Source organism: Oryctolagus cuniculus, chromosome 12 (assembly GCF_051225735.1).
Source record: "Oryctolagus cuniculus isolate XC-2025 breed Fujian yellow rabbit chromosome 12, ASM5122573v1, whole genome shotgun sequence".
NCBI classification, from domain to species: Eukaryota; Metazoa; Chordata; class Mammalia; order Lagomorpha; family Leporidae; genus Oryctolagus; species Oryctolagus cuniculus.
The window spans coordinates 98,523,122-98,539,386 of NC_142878.1; the positions used below are offsets into that span (position 1 = coordinate 98,523,122).

The 16,265-nt window shown below is 43.5% G+C and overlaps 1 long non-coding RNA gene across 5 annotated transcripts in view; it reads left to right on the top strand.

The window, feature by feature from the left end:
- The first annotated feature begins 4,301 nt into the window (after positions 1 to 4,301).
- LOC103346136 (uncharacterized) overlaps positions 4,302 to 16,265 on the top strand; it is a 114,139-nt gene continuing 102,175 nt past the window's right edge. For 2 of the 5 annotated variants that reach the window (XR_016218334.1, XR_016218336.1), the window contains exons 1-3: positions 4,303 to 5,228; positions 5,320 to 5,439; positions 5,873 to 5,967. This is a non-coding gene — a long non-coding RNA (uncharacterized LOC103346136). Of the gene's footprint in view, positions 5,229 to 5,319; positions 5,440 to 5,872; positions 5,968 to 16,265 lie in introns of all 5 variants that reach the window. The other 3 variants (XR_016218335.1, XR_016218333.1, XR_016218337.1) reach the window with 3 other exon arrangements.

The window sequence follows — 16,265 nt, forward strand, 5'->3', positions numbered from 1 at the left end:
TTAATATACCATTGGGTCTGGCACTATGGCATAGTGGATAAAGCTGCTGCCTTTGAGACCAGCATCCCATATGGGTGCCGGTTCAAGTCCTGGCAGCTCCACTTCTGATCCCTGTAATGCATCTAGGAAAGCAGTGGAAGATGGCCCAGATCCTTGGGCCCTTGCTGCCACAGGGGAAACCGGGAAAAGCTTCTAGTTCCTGGCTTTGGCCTGGCCCAGCCCTGGCCATCGCAGCCATTTGTAGAGTGAACCAGAAGATGGAAGATCTTTCTGTCTCTCACTATCTCTCTGTCTCTAATTCTGCCTTTCAAATAAATAGATTTATCTCAACAAATATACCATTTTAATATCAGGTTATATTATTTTCATACTGTATAGCTCAGCATCTTTCGTTGTTATTTTTTAAACTTCTTACACATAATTTTATGCAAGTTTTAGAATTAGTTTGTCAAATTCTTAAAATCATGTTCAAATTTTGATACAGACTGCAGTTACATTTATAGATTACTTTGTTGAAAAGTGACATTTTTACAATATTGAGTCTCACCATTCCTGAACACAGTATATCTTCTCATTTATTCAGCTTCTTTTATGTCCTTTAGTAAAGTTTTATAGTTTTCTTCATAAAGTTCTTGCACATTTCTTTTAGTTTTATACCCACTTTAAGGTTTATGTTGCTTTTTTCTATTAGGTTCTTCAATTGGCTGTTTTGAAGGTGTAAGAAAGCTATTGATTTTTGGGTTAACCTTGTATGTAGTCTCCTTGCCAAAATCTCTCATTATTTTTCTGTTGATTGCCTCTGATTTACTAGGTGAATAAGCATATTGTTTGTGAGTTACAATAAGCTTGTATTTTACTTTATAATATTTATATCTCTAAATTTTTAAATCTTTTTTAATACCTGAGTCAGTATCCTGGGGGGGTGGGGGGGGTTAGTAGGTAGAATGTGTATGTCTTTTTTTAAGCTCTCTATTACAATGGATGCTTATAATATTTGACCATTAAATACGTTTTCTCTTAATTTCTGGTGTATGTTCCTTATCTGAGTTTCCCAGCACTTTTGATAGGGGCAAGTTTTAAGTATTAAATGATGTTTCAGTCTGTATTTTAATGAGAATATAGAAAAGTTTATTGGGACTGTCTCCTCCTTTTTTTTGTAATTTTAAAAACTATTTTATATGCTTTGGATAATCACCGTAGTGTCACAGTCCTTACCGAACTTTTATATCTGAAGATGATACTTTATTTTATTTTAATATGTTTGGACTATGTTACTAGATGTTATTCCCATATTTCCATATAAGTTTCTGTTCTTTACTTGCCCTGTTTTTGAATCTGATTATGCTGGCCTCCCTAAAACCTTAGGTAAGGTTTTAAAAAATTTTTTTTTCTGTTCTTCCCAGTATATATAACATGGGAAGTATTTATTCTTTGAAGGTTTAGAAGACACTTCCATAAAACCATCTGCATTTATCTGTTTTTAAGAGTCAAACAATACTGATTATCTTAATTTATTCTGATTATTAGTCCATTCACAGGTTTTTTACTCTTTATGTAAATTTGAGCTCATTTTTCTGTTCACTCAGTTTATCTGGTTTGTCTAGCTTTTAAAATTAAAATGACAGAGAAAGATGTAAATCTCTGTTATTTGAAGTTGTGTTCCCTTTTTCATTTCTAGTGTGGTTAATTAGGGCTTTGTCTTTTTTTTTTCTTAATCGTACTTCCCAGGACTGTGGTCTTGTTGGTCATTTCATAGAACTTGGGTTTCAAGTGTCTTGGTATTTTTGTTTTGTTTCATAATTCATACCTTCTTTCATCTTCAATAATTTGTCCTATTTCCCTTCAGTATCTGTCCTATTTTTTGGATTTATTGTTGCTCCACCTTACCTGAGTTAAAGTGTACTTATTTTCAGTCTCTTATGTTTTATAATGTATTTGTGTGTGCTGTGGTTTTTCTTCTGACCCTCCTTTGGCTGTTTGTCAGTCTTCATTTTGTGAGCCCTAATTGTTACATTTGTATAAAGAAAATTTTTTTCCTTTTTTTTTATTTACCTAAAAATACTCTTAAAAATAAATTTTTAAATTTTGGCAAGTAAATACTGTGATAGTATGTGTGTATATATATATATATATTTTTTTTTTTTTTTGACATGCAGAGTGGACAGTGAGAGAGACAGAGAGAAAGGTCTTCCTTTGCTGCTGGTTCACCCTCCAATGGGCGCCGCTGCCGGCGCACCGCGCTGATCTGATGGCAGGAGCCAGGTACTTCTCCTGGTCTCCCATGGGGTGCAGGGCCCAAGCACTTGGGCCATCCTCCACTGCACTCCCTGGCCACAGCAGAGAGCTGGCCTGGAAGAGGGGCAAGCGGGACAGAATCCGGCGCCCTGACCGGGACTAGAACCCAGTGTGCCAGCGCCGCAAGGCGGAGGATTAGCCTTGTGAGCCGCGGCGCCGGCCGCGATAGTGTATATTTTTATAACTGTGTTTTAATTTTAACCCATTACATCCCTTTGAAAACATTTCTAAGAGTTGTATTTGAGTTTTAGTTCCATGCCTATCCCTAATCCTTGACAATTTTGTGACCATTCCACATAGGTCTGATAAGAAGATGCATTCTTCTCCACCTCTCATTCTCTCCCAGTGTCTCCTTATTTTATCTTACAGGCATGTTATAACCTTTATGCAATTGATACAGTAGTTGTATTAGTTTTGTTAGGTTATTTATGTATTAGATCTGGAACAGGAGTTGGAGAATTTTCCTTGTAAAGTTCCAATCGTTGATATTTTAGATCTTGTGAGTCAGGTGGCTTCCATCACAGCTGCCCAGCTCCACCACTGTAGTGTGAAAGTAGCTTTGCACAGTACCAGCATGAGCGTGTGGCTCTCTGTTCCGTTTGAGCTTGATCAGAATACGTTTAAGGATGGAATTAGCTCATGGTCTCAGTGTAGCATAAGGATTATGAGACTCTGCCAGTTAAGTGTTATGTTTTATCATTGGTTTCTGTTAAAGTTTCAAGCAGCAATTGGTTGAAAGCTCATTTTTTTTTTCTGAAAAATCATGCTTATTGTTAGTGCATACATTCTCAAAAGGGACAATATCATGAAAATCAGTTTGGAGTAGAAAAAGGTAAAAACAACAACAACAAAAAGAAAATGTTAGAAAGTACATTGGCTGTGGCTCTCCAAAGATCCAAACTGCTAAACAAAGTCTTAGCTCTTAGCATTTAATTTCAAGGACAAGGTACTGATTGAAGAGAGCTCCTTAGGGATACTCTAAAAAGCTGGTATTCAATTTCAGTATTTTTTTTCATTTTTAAAAATTTATATAAGGTGAACAAATTTTATGTATACAGATTTAGGAGCATGCTAATGCTTTCTACTTTACTTTCCTTCTTACCCACACTCCCACCCTCCCTCCATCTTTTCTTATTTTTGTCAATTTTTACATTGGCATGCTTATAGTCATAAGGTTAACCCTCCACTAAGTAAAGAATGCAATAGATAGTGCAAAGAAAAAAACCCAGTTCTTCAACAGTAGAGACAAGAGTGGTAAATAATAATCAAATCTCAAAATGTCAATTTCTTTTATATATATGACATTTTTTGTGCTCTATTAGTTACCACAGATCAGGGAAAATATAAGATATTTTTCTTTTTGGGACTGGCTTTTTTCACTAAGTATAATGGCTTCAGGTTGCATCCATTTTGTTGCAAAAGGCTGGATTTCATTCTTTTTTACGGCTGTGAGTAGTATTCCATAGTGTATATATACCATGTTTTGTTTATCTAGTCACTGGTTGATGGACATCTGGGTTGATTCCATGACTTAAGTATTCTGAATTGATCTGCATTAAGCATGGCAGTACAGATAAGTTTTCCATATGCTGATTCCATTTCCCTTGGGTAAATTCCCAGGAGTAGGATTGCTGGGTCATTTCATAGATCTGTTTGCAGATTTCTGAGGAATCTGCAAACTGTCTCCCACAGTGGTTCTTCTACTATACATTACCACCAACAGTGGATTAGGATACCCTTTTCCCCACATTCTCACTAGCATTTATTGTTGGTAGATTTCTGTAGGAGAGCCATTCTGACTGGGGGGAGGTGAAACCTCATGGTGGTTTGATTTGCATTTCCCTGATGGCTAGTGATCCTGAGCATTTTGTCATGTGTCTGTTGGCCATTTGAATATCTTCTTTTGAAAAATGCCTTTTCAAGTCCTTTGCCCATTTCTTAACTGGATTGTTTTGTTTTTTCGATCTTTCTTATTTTTCATTGAGAGTTACACATGGAGAGGATGAGAGGCAGAGTGAGAGGAGAGAGAGGGAGGTCTCCCATCTGCTGGTCCACTACCCTGTTGGCTGCAAAGGGCGGAGCTGAGCGGATCTGAAGCCAGGAACCAGGAGCCAGGAGCCTCCCCGGGGTCTCCTGCATGGGTGCAGGGGCCCAAGGAGTTGGGCCATCTTCTGCTGCATTCCCAGACCGCAGCAGAGAGCTGCTTCGGAAGTACAGCAGCCGGGACTCGAACCGGAGCCCATATGGGATGCCGGCACTGTGGGCGGTGGCTTTACCCGCTACCGCACAGCGCTGGTCCCTCCCGGAAGCTGTTCCCCGTGGGATCCAGCTGTCTGCTAACGTACCTGGGAAAGCAGAGGGAGATGGCCCAAGGACGTAGGCCCCTGAACCCAGAAGGGAGCACCGGATAAAGTCCCTGGCATCTGCTTTGGCCTGGCCCAGCCCCGGCCTTTGTAGTCACCTGGGGGGTTGATCCCCCAGAAGGACGCTCTGGCGAGAAAGAGCGCTCGTGATGCCGCTTGCATTGCTTCTCTCCCCATGCGGCTTCAACAGCATGCGCTGTGCCAAACAGAAGCCAGGGGGCAGGAGCTCCATTGAGGACTCCCAGGAGGCAGGGAAGTGGGGTGCAGAGTACCTGGGCCACCAGCGGCTGCCCCGCCTGGGTAAAGCCTGGAGGGGCGGGACTGGAAGTGACCCTGGGGGCGCTGGACGCGGGATGTCGCAGTGCGCAGATGCGTCCCGTTGCGCCATGGCGACGGCCAGTGAGGAGTGCGCCTGCGCCTGGCGCTGTGACCTGGAAGTGCACCCGCAGGCGCATCTGCAGCTGTGCTGGTGCTCAGGTAGGAGTCAGCGTCGTGTCCGCTCCTGCCCAGCGCTGGCACAAGCCTTGAGGAGCCATCCTCGACGCTGGTGGCCCACCCTGAGAAGACACAGTGAGTGCCCCCCCAGGTTCAGGCCGGGTTCAGATGAGGCTGCAGTCTGAGGCGGCCGCATCAGTTATCTTGGGCTTCTGGAAATTTCTAGGTGCAGTCTTTTGCTTCGGCCCCTTCTGGAAGACTACACCTCAAGACTGCGTTCATGTTCCAGAGACACAGAAACGGCCTTCCTGCGGAGAGTTTGGTGTGGTGGCCTTCCTGTCACTGGGTAGGCGGGGCCCAGGGTGCAGAGCGGGGGTGGGGTGTGTGTGTGAAGGGTAGCTGGGATAGAAGGTGGAGGAGAGGGTGTAAGGGGGAGGTGGGAGGAGGGAGCGAGGGGGAAGGATGAAAAAGTGGCGTGCAGGTGTGGAGGCGAGGAAGGTAGGGGCAGAAACCCTCGTGGGGCAGAGGCAAGGGAGGGGGAGAGTGACAGGCATCCCGGTGAGTGTGTGGTTGAGCGTGGGGTGGGGAGAGGAAGAACTTTTCCCACGGCCCCGGTTTTCTGCCCCTGGTGGGAAGTAGCCTTGGCCGCATCCGTGAGAAGAGGCCTTGATCACGGCCTTTCTTCTCCGGGTTGTTCGGCAGTGTAAGGTGTGTGTGCGCAGGAAAACGGGCATGGGGCGCTCGAATTAATTTGCACCTAATCCGGTGACTTTCCACAGACTGCACACAGGGAGGAGAAAGCAGAAGCTTAGAGAAACCCCAAGAATCCCTCTTTGCTCTGTTCCAGCCTGCCCCAAGATTCTGACACCTCATAGTAAGTACGCGACTTTTTTCTATTTAAAGACTGGTTTGAAGGGCAGAGTTATAGATGAGGCGGTGAGGGAGAGATCTTCAGTGTGTGGGCTCACCCCGCCCAGGTGCCAGGTGGCTACAATGGCCGGTGCTTGACCAGGCCGGAGCCCAAGCCAGGTACTGTATCCAGTACTCCGGTGTGGGTTCGGGGGCCCAAGTCCTTGGGCCACTTCCTCTGCTTTCCTAGGCGTTTGAGGAGACAGCGGGATCACAAGTGGGAAAAGCCTGGGTGGGGCGGCGGTCGGAGCCATGGCATAGCGGGTGAAGCCGCCGCCTGCAGTACCAGCATTCCATATGTGTGTTGGTTCGAGTCCCAGCAGCTCCACTTCCGTTCCAGCTCTCTACTGTGGCCAGGCAAAGCAGTTGAAGAGGGCCCAAGTCCTTGGGCCCCTGGACCTGTGTGGGAGTCCTGGAGGAAGCTCCTGGCTCCTGGTTTCATATCCACTCAGCTCTTTCTGTGGATGGTTGGCCGTGGTGGCCTTCCTGTCACTGGGTGGGTGGGGCCCGAGGTGCAGAGAGCGGGGAGGGTGTGTGTGTTTGAGGGGTAGTTGGGATAGAAAGTGGAGGAGGGAGGGGCTCAAGGGGGACGCGGGAGGAGAGAGGAAGGGAGGAGAATGAAAAGGTGATGTGTAGGTGTGGAGGTGAGGAAGGGAGGGGCAGAAACCCGCGTGGAGGAGAGGAAAGGGAGGTGGAGAGTGACAGGAGTCCTGGTGGGTGTGGGTGGTGGCAGGGTTTGGGAGAGGAAGAACTTTTCCCATGGCCTCGGTTGCGTCTTGGGTGTTTTCTGTCCCTGGCCAGCAGTAGCCTTGGTCGCGTCCTTGAGAAGAGGACCTTGACTCACGGCCTCTCTTCTCCAGGTTGTTCGGAAGTGTAAGGTGTGTGTGCAGGAAAACGGGCATGGGGCGCTCGAATTAATTTGCACAGAATCTGGTGAATTTTCACAGACTGCACACAGACAGCTTGATCACAAGTGGGAACAGCCTGGGTTGTTGGGGGTTTGGGGGTGTGGGGCGGGCAGAGCCATGGCATAGTCAGTGAAGCCACTGCCAGCTGTACCAGCATCCCGTATGGGTGTCTTCCTTTTCTGTGATACTTTTCTCTCCTTCCCCTGACAGAGGTAAGTATCCAGAGCTTTTGGATGTATTTCATTACAGAAATATTTCTGTTACACACTCTTTATATATGTAAAGTACTTACCCATTTAATCACCATTTATTTGCTGTGTACCTATTTCATGCAAGACTGTGAGCTTGTCCAGGGCAGGACTTTATCTCTCTGCTTTCATTCCTGTAGTCCCTGGTCACAGTTGGTATTTGATATATGCAGAACTAACAGTGCCCTCACTGCTGCGTCTTGGGACAGGAAGTGATGGTTAATGAAGGCTCTGGTCACAAGAATAAAGGTCGGAGGGACAAGAAAGGATGTTTAACAGAATCAGCATTAATGAAGCACTTTCAGTTGTCAGGCTTCTTAAGGTACCGTTGTCTCATTTCTAAATAACAACACAAGGAGGGGAAGCAAGAGGTTTTTTTGTTTGTTTGTTTTTGTTTTTTTGAATTATACCACATTGTCCTGTCTAATTCTCTTCAAAGGTCTGTGAGGGAGGCACTTCTGATAGCCTTTTAAATATTAGTTAAAGGAAGTGGGAACCTGCCCTAGGCCATATATCAAGATCAGTGAAGTTCCAGTTTAAATCCTGCTTTGCTTGCCCCAGAGCTGTGTCCCTCCTGGGGTTGGAACCTCAGCTTCCATCGGTTCCAGAGTTGGGGTATCAGAGAGGTGGTAGCCAGAGAAAACCAGTGGTCCTAGTCTTTGGGCTTGTCTGTGTGTGGAGCATAAATAACTACAGGGACTTGAGCTGTGTCACTAAGGACCCTTCTTGCTAATGCTGTGGCCTCATGCTGTGATTTGTTAACATAGGTCTTGTGTCCTGGTTCACACCAGTGGGGAGTCTTGAGCTGTTGGCGGGGGGCGGGGGGGTCTGAGGAGGGTACCTTGCCACCCTGGGACTGGAACTGACTTTTAAGAGGGACCTTGAGGTATGAAAGGAGATTTGCTGGTAGGGTTAGGACCAGAGGGTTTGAGGAGTCCTCAAGGTCCCTGGTGATTAGTCTTTTTAAAATTTATTTATTATTTATTTCAAAGGAAGAAAGAAATATTTCATGCGTTAGTTTACTTCCCTAATGCCCTCAACAGCTGGAAAGGTATGTGAAGCCAGGGTCTGGGAACTCAATCCAAGTCTCCCATGTGAGTGGCAGGGATGTAAGTACTTGAGCCATCACCTGCTGCCTCCCAGGTTGGAATAGTAGGAAGCTGGATTCAGGACTTCAGCCAGGACTTGATCCTGGGCACTCTAACATGAGCTGTGGGGATTACAGTAGAGGCTTAGTCGCTATACCAAAAGCCCATCCCTGATTAGTCTTCAGTTCCCTCCTTCAAAGTGTGGCTGGCTACTTGGGAGGGGTTTACCTCACCACTGCTAACTGGGCCTGCTGCACAATTTTGTGAGGACCTTGTTCCAAAGGCAGGGGTAAAGGGCCACTAAAGATACTAAAACATAAAGCTCTTTCCTTTCTTCCACCTACCTCCTTGGCTCAGACTCATGCTCTTTTGACTGGCTTACAAAACACAAGTTCAAAGACAGAGTTTTGAGGATTTTTAAGACACCACCAGCAGAGGTTTAAACCCAGTGCAGGCCCTTCAGAGAGCGAGCCGTGTGACTGTTTCTGTGTGACCATGTAGGCTGCACGCCCATGAGGTTGGCCCTGGCTGCTGAATATAACCCATTGGCTTTAACCAGTCCAGGTCTAATCCTGTGACACTCCAGGGCACCTGGGCAGACTTATGTCTTATTAAATCAGCTCCCTGAGGATTGTGTGGACTAGTTAGTCATACTGTCTCGTGATCACGCTCCTCGATTTTCTTAGAGACCTCTTGTCTTGTCTAGCTAGGACTGGTATCTTTTTCTAGAGTAAGGCTCCTCACCCCTGACCTAGAGCACTGAGAGGAACTGGAATGCTGCTGTGTGGCAGAGACCTCCTGCAAGTTCTCTGAGCAGTACTGGGTCCCCACAGCTCCGCTTAGTGTTTCTATGGTACCACACTTTGAGAACTGTGCTCGCAAATGACTCATGGGACAGTCTGTCCCTGCTCTATTCCTGCTCTGAGCCTGGCAATCAAGGTCCAGACAAGGCCCCTGATAGAAATGTTGCATCCAAGCAGCCCCCTTATAACTAAGGTCACCTCAAGATCCCCACAAATGGATCTTGGACCAGAGGTCAGGACTTTATGTGCAACTTGAACACTTCCTGCCTTGGGAAGTTCACTGCCCCCACCCCAGGACATGTTCTGAGCTGCTTGGTCCTAGGTGTAGAGGCTCTGGCCTCTGGAAATGTACTGAGTTGACTTCTGAGTTTCCAGATGCCAGAAAACATGTAACGGAGTTCCTCGGATCTGTGTGACCACTTGGATATCCAACTGTGATTGCAGACACCCATGGTGAAGACTTTTGAGTGCCGCCTCATGGTGGAGCTGAGTGCTTCCTGCTGGGACTGTGGGATCTTCCTGGGATGCCAGGGTGGCACAGCAAGCCATGGTGCTCTGGAGGCTGTCACTGAATCTGTGTGTAGCTTAGAAGGTAAAACTGTGTCTTTCCAGTAGTATGGAGCAGAGCCTCAGGACGAGGAGATGGTCCTATCAGAACTTGATGCTGGGGCTGGCGCTGTGGCACAGCAGGATAAAGTGTTGGCCTGCAGTACTGGCATCCCATATGGGTGCTGGTTCATGTCCCGGCTGCTCCACTTCTGAGCCAGCTCTCTGCTAAGCCCTGGGAAAGCAGTAGAAGATGACCTGAGTCTTTGGGGTCCTGCACCCGTGTGGGAGACCTAGAAGAAAATTCTGGCTCCTGGCTTTGGATCAGCTCAACACTGGCCATTGGCAGTCATTTGGGGAGTGAACAAGCTGTTGGAAGACCTCTCTGTCTCTGTCTGTCTCTGTCTCTCTAACTCTTTCAAATAAGTAAAATAAATCTTTTTTAAAAAAGAACTTAATGCTAATGTGTGCATTTGTTCTAACTTGGAAAGGAAATCTCATTCCTCTGCTTCAAGTCACCTTGCAATTCAGGAAGGGCAGCATTTTTTTTGCGTTAGGCTTCTTGCTTCTTCTCTGCTGGCTTCTCCCTTGTAAATTATCATGTAGCATCATCCTTTGCTCTGGTAGGATTCATTTTTAAAACTTTTTTTAAGTTTTTCTCTTTCTTTTTCTCTTCTTCATCAGAATAGTTCAGAAAGTTAATGGGAAATGGAATCAAAAGATACCTTTATTTTAGTGTAAAATTTTTTAAGCCCATGCATATTTTTTGTAATACGTATTTTTATATAATGTTTGAAGATCCCTCATGTATCATAACAAGTCTTTACAAATTTTGGTCATTGTCTTGGTCCTTTAGTTATTAGGAATAAATTATTTTGTTAGGTTGAAATTAGCCTATTTGAATTAGTGCCGGATCTCATTTGCTGTGACATAAAGAATTGCTTTATGGATAATGAAAGCACCTTAATGATGTGGTCTAAAGGAGAAAACAATATTACTGAAGCTATTAACACCAGGGGACTTCTCCCTGACCTCTTAACAGTGCCCTGCAAACTGTACATTATTGCACTTTTGAGGATCCAGGGGCTGAAGTCTGGCCTGAAGGTATTTTAGAGAATGCTCCACGTGGGAAAGTCATAAGAAAAACAGAGGAATATAAGTAGCAGTTAATGAGAAGGCAGAAGAGACTTCTAGAATTGAAGTGACCACAAGGTTTGCTGGGATTTTTTGAGCAGCACAGCACTAGGTTGTCTGTGTTGGGCACCAGATACAATCACTACAGCCTTGTGAAGTTAGAAACTATGCCGTTCTGCAGAATTCAGTTTGAGACTCACTAATAGGACTCAGCCTACAAGGAATGCAGATGAGACAGAGCATCTCTGACCTTAACAGAGGCAGTGTGATTGGTCATTCTTTACTTTCCCTTTATATTGCTATAGCAACTTTAAAATGCCTTTTGTTTAAAAACCTGAGGAAATGTATGTGAAAAGTCATTTTGGCAATCTTTGGTCATCAGTAAATTCACCATCTTACGTGTGTTATAACTTACTGAACCCGTGGTACTAGGAACTTGATAGAAGTTTGCAGCATTAGACTACAATTTTCTGCTTGCTCAAAACTGAGGGAGTTGGAGCTTACCCAGCATAATTAGAAATGTACCCTCTATTTGAAGCCTTGGCAAGAACAATAATTTAGTATCGTGGCTGTGTGGCACTGGTAGAATGTGTTGTTCAGTCCTGAGTTTGGGCACCTTGTTTGTTTATGACAGAAAACAGCTTTCAGAAACTTCCTGGTGGATAAAATACCCTTTTCACAATCTGGTGGTTTCATTGCTTTTTTCCTAAAGGTTTAATTTTCCCTTCGAGTGCAGGCATGTTCATTTTATCAAAGCTGGCATTTTCTCTTCTTTAAAAATTAAAGTCTTGAGTATTCTGAAGAAAATTTCGCAACCATTAGGGTATATAAGTGCGTGTCGTGTGAGCATAATTACAAGGATGAAATGCTTTGCTTTTGAGTAGTAGTGGACCAACACTTGGTGTGCTAAGCAACATAGTTTTTATTCTATTTTGTGGTTCAAAGGCTGCTTACTACTGCTCCTGATCTTAGATTATCTTAGTCCTTTTTGTCAAATGGATTTAGAGCGCACAGCACCTTTTTATCCACCTTCTCTCTGAAAAGCAGTGGGAGATAGAGCAACTTTTTTAAAGATTTATTTATTTATTTGCGAGGTAGAGTTACAGAGAGAGAGGTTTTCCGTCCAATGGTTCACTCCCCAAATGGTTGCAATGGCCAGAGGCGAACCGATTCAAAAGCTGGAGCCAGGAGCTTCTTTGAGGTCCCCTACATGGTTTCAGGGGCCCAAGAAGTGAGGCTATCTTCTGCTGCTTTTCCAGGCTATAAGCAGAAAGCTAGATTGGAAGAGTAGCATCGGGGGCACGAACCGCACCCATGAGGGATGCTGGCGCTGCCGGAGGGATGCTTTACCTACTTTACCACGGCGTTGGCCCACAGAGCAAATTTTTAAGCCAAGAGCCAGGAGCCCAAGAGCTGGGCCATCCTCCGCTGCTTTCCCAGGCACATTAGCAGGGAGCTGGATTGGAATCCGAGTACCAGAACTTCTGATGCAGCTATCTGCTAATGTGCCTGGGAAAACAGCGAAAGATGACCCAAATGCTTAGGTTCCTGCCACTCACATGGGAGACTGATTGAGTTCCAGGCTCCTAGCTTTGACCTGCCCATCCCTGGCCATAGTGGTCATTCGGGGAGTGGACCAGCATATGGAAGGTTCTTCTCTGTCTCTCTGTCTTTCTCTAACTCTGACTCTGATTCTACTTTTCAAATAAATAAATCTTTTTAAAAAATCAGCTGTATTCACAATAGCATTAAAACATACTTTAAAACAATTTTTTAAATAAAGCGCACAAGAGTAGTATTGAAAACAACAAAATGTTTTTTGAAAAAATGAGAGATCTAAATCCATGGAAAGATGTGACATGTTTATAGATCAGAAGGTTTCATATTGTTAAAACTGTATTAAGCCCCACATTAATCTACAGATTAAGCACACTTTATCAAAGATCTTGCTGGATTTTTGTTGTTGTTGTCATTGTAGATTTTCACAAGCTGATCCTAAAATCACACAGTAGTATTAGGGAGCCAGAGTTACCAAACTACAATGAAAAAGAAGGTCAGAATGGGAGGACTGACACTTAGCAATTTTAATGATACTCCAGAACTACAGTGATGGAGACAACAGGCGTTAGCATAAAGGTCTACACATCAGTGGAATAGAATTGAGAGTCCAGAAATGTACTTTCACAGTCAACAGATTTTCAACAAGTGTACTAGGACTGTGAAATCAGGAAATAAAAGACATGTTAATGTTTTTTTGTTTGAGCAACTATATATTCAAAGAATGTTTAGACCTCTGCCTCGCACCAAGCACAAAAATTAACTCAAATCACATTATAGCTAGAGCTATAAACTCTTAGAGGCAAGTAGCAAAGTAAGTTTTCCTGATCCTTGGTTAGGTAATGGTTTCTTAGATATTACATTAAAAACATAGTCAACAAAGAAATTAAAAAAAAAAAAACTCAAGCTTTGCTTATGGGAATTAAGTACAAGTACTTTGGAAAACAGTTTGGTAGTTCCTTTAAATATTAAAGATACAGTTACCATATGTCCCAAGAAATATGAAAGCATTGCTATGTAAAAGCTGGTACACAGATGTTTCTAGCAGTATTATTCATCAAAAAGTACAAGTAACCCAAATGTCTATTGATGAATGGATAAATAAAATATGATATATCCATATACTTGAATACTGCTTGGCAACAAAAGTGGACAAAATACTTATACATGCTATCACATGGGAGAATGTTGAACACATTATGCCAATTAAAAGAGGCCAGACACAAAAATCATGTATTGTATGATTCCTTGTATAAGAAAAATTCTTCAAATTTATATGAAGAGAAAGTAGATGAATAGTTGCATAGGACTGGAGCTGGGGTTGGAAATGGGGATTAACTGGTAATGGATATGAAGTTTTTCTTTGGGTTGGTGTAATTTTCTAAAATTGTGTTAGTGACAGCTTTTGAATTTGACAGTCTGTTGATTTGAACACTTCAATGGGTAAATGTCATGGTATGTGACAACTTAATGGAACTGTTTTTATTTTTTATTTTTTTTTTTTTAACGATTTATTTGTTTATTCGAAAGTCAGAGTTACACAGAGAGAGGAGAGGCAGAGAGAGAGAGAGAGGTCTTCCATCCGATGGTTCACTCCCCAGATGGCCACAACGGCCGGAGCTGTGCCGATCCGAAGCCAGGTGCCAGGAGCCTCCTCCAGGTCCCCCACACAGGTGCAGGGGCCCAAGGACTCGGGCCATCCTCTACTGCCCTCCCAGGACACAGCAGAGAGCTGAATGGTAAGAGGAGCAGCCGGGACTAGAACCGGCACCCGTATGGGATGCCGGCACTTCAGGCCAGGGCGTTAACCTGCTGAGCCACAGCACTGGCCCCGAGATACACATTTCAAGCCTTGTGTCTCGTGTAGAGCAGATTTCTATGGAACTGTTTTTAAAACCAAGGTATTTCATAGTGGTCAGTAAAATGACAGAAAGCAAGAGTTTTTGAATTGAGCTTTGTATTTCATAGAGATATCTTCAGGGCTGCCTTGGGTATTCAGGGGCCTCCTTTGAACTTCTATATAGATTCCAGTTCCAGATAGGATTTTGATTGGGAAGTGGATTGTACTGCCTTTAAAAAATAAAATGGGAGGCCGACGCCACGGCTCAATAGGCTAATCGGTCCTTCTGTGGCGTCGGCACCCGGGTTCTAGTCCCGATCGGGGCGCTGGATTCTGTCCTGGTTGCCCCTCTTCCAGTCCAGCTCTCTGCTGTGGCCTGGGAAGGCAGTGGAGGATGGCCCAAGTGCTTGGGCCCTGCACCCGCATGGGAGACCAGGAGGAAGCACCTGGCTCCTGGCTTCAGATCAGCGCAGCGTGCCAGCCATAGCAGCCACTTCGGGGGTGAACCAATGGAAAAGGAAGACCTTTCTCTCTCTCTCTCTCTGTCTAACTCTGCCTGTCAAAAAAATAAATAAATAAAATTGAAGCAGTTACTTAACATTCATCTGTTCTCAAGGATTAGTCTTAGCAAAAAACATTTTTTAAAAAAGATCGGTTTATTCATTCATTTAATTTATTTCTATGTGCCTTGTATTTTTCTAGGCATTAGGAGTTACAGTAATAAACATAGAATAAAATTTTACAAGAAAAGTTTTTTTCTCATGCAACGTTTGTTGTGATGGGACACACAATCAGTGAACAACCAAAATAAATAAAATTTCAAGCAATGATAAAGCCCATTTTTGTCTTTATACATGGTAAGTCCATGTAACTATTAAAATAATTTTCCTTTAAAAATGTAGGTTGTATGTACCTGATCACAATGAAGTAGAAATTATTTTTCTTTTGCATTTTGAGTTTTTCGTATAATCTGCTATATCGTTTTCACTTATTAACCACATCTTTTTAATTTTTTGCTGGTTGCTCTAGAGTTTACAATTTTTATCTGTAATTTACTGTTATGTAGCTTTTAAATCTTTTTGTAAAAGATGCTTTAAGCAGTGTATATTCATTTCAGTCTTTCTCCTCATTCTATTACTGTCTTATGTTTTATAGTTATATGGATATAGTAATCTCTACATTTTTTAAAAAGGCTTATTTATTTATTTGCAAGACAGAGCTACAGAGAGGCAGAGGCAGAGAGAGAGAGGTCTTCCATCAGCTGGTTCACTCCCCAAATGGCTGCAGTGGCTGGAGCTGTGCTGATCCGAAGCCAGGAGCCAGGAGCTTCTTCTGGGTCTCCCACGTGGGTGCAGAGGCCCACAGACTTGGGCCATCCTCTACTGCTTTCCCATGCCATAGCAGAGAGCTGGATCAGAAGTGGAACAGCTGGGATTTGAACCAGCACACATATGAGATGCTGGCACTGCAGACTGGGGTCTTAACCTGCTATGCTACAGCACTGTCCCAATCTCTACATTTTTAATTTTGCTTTTAGCTTTCAGTTATCTTTTAAAAAGCTTAAAAGCACAAATCCAGTTAAATTTATATATTTTCCTAAATTCACGATGTACAGTGCTCTTTAATCTTTTTCACCATGTTTTCACCTGATAACATTTTCCATTTTTCTCTTTCTAGCTTTTTTCTTTGTGAAGTTGAAGTCTTCTGAACACAAACTCTCTTTTGTTTGGTTTTAAAAAGTTTGGTTCCATTTTGAATGACTTTTTCATTGCATGTAGACTACCAGAAAAACAGTTTAGTTTTTATTCTGAATGTGAAGATGTTCTTCCACCAGCTTCTGGTTTGTATTCTTTCTCATGAAAAGTTAACAGTAACTCTTGTGTCTTCCCTGTGTATATTTTTTTCTTCCCCCTGGCTCCTACCCACTGCTCTGTAAGAATTTCTATTTATCACTGGTTTTCAGGTATTTCATTATTGTGTGTCTTTTTTAAAAATTCTGTTTGAAATTTGTTGATTTTCTCTCTACCCACCCTCCCTCATTTATATTCGAGTTGTTATTTTTTAAGTAATTTGGCAAATTTTAAATAGTGTATCTTCAATACCTCCTTCTGTGCCTTTGATGACTTGTGTGTTGTGTTG